Source organism: Octopus bimaculoides, chromosome 30, assembly GCF_001194135.2.
Source record: "Octopus bimaculoides isolate UCB-OBI-ISO-001 chromosome 30, ASM119413v2, whole genome shotgun sequence".
Taxonomy (NCBI): Eukaryota; Metazoa; Mollusca; class Cephalopoda; order Octopoda; family Octopodidae; genus Octopus; species Octopus bimaculoides.
Genome location: NC_069010.1, coordinates 8,847,015 through 8,847,512, shown reverse-complemented (window position 1 = coordinate 8,847,512; position 498 = coordinate 8,847,015). Strand labels below are relative to the sequence as shown.

General features: G+C 42.0%; 1 protein-coding gene across 1 annotated transcript in view; it reads left to right on the top strand.

Annotated features, from left to right (window-relative positions):
• LOC106881632 (rabankyrin-5) overlaps positions 1–498 on the top strand; it is a 24,860-nt gene that overhangs the window by 19,771 nt on the left and 4,591 nt on the right. The window lies entirely within an intron of this gene.

The window sequence follows — 498 nt, the reverse complement described above, 5'->3', positions numbered from 1 at the left end:
CTTAGCAGTATTTCATCTGCCGCTACGTTCTGAGTTCAAATTCCACCGAGGTCAACTTTGCCTTTCAACCTTTCAGGGTCGATAAATTAAGTACCAGTTGCGACTAGTCCCCTCCCCCAAAATTTCAGGCCTTGTGCCTATAGTAGAAAAGATTATTATTATTATTATTATTATTATTATTATTATTATTATTATTATTAGCAACACTAATGATAATTTCTCTTTCTCTTTTTCTCTCTTCTCTTTTTTCCACTCCCTGCATCACCACCACTACCACTACAATCACTACAACCATCCTTGCCATGACAACTACTACCACCACAACAACTGACCCCTCTCTGCCCCTCATGCAAACCACCACTACCACTTACTGTCACCATTACCAAAAACCACCATATCAACCACAACCACCATCACCACAACCAATGCTACAACCATCACCACCACCACCATTGGCTCTGTCTGCTGGGCCTGCTAACAGGACGCTGAAGGTAACTG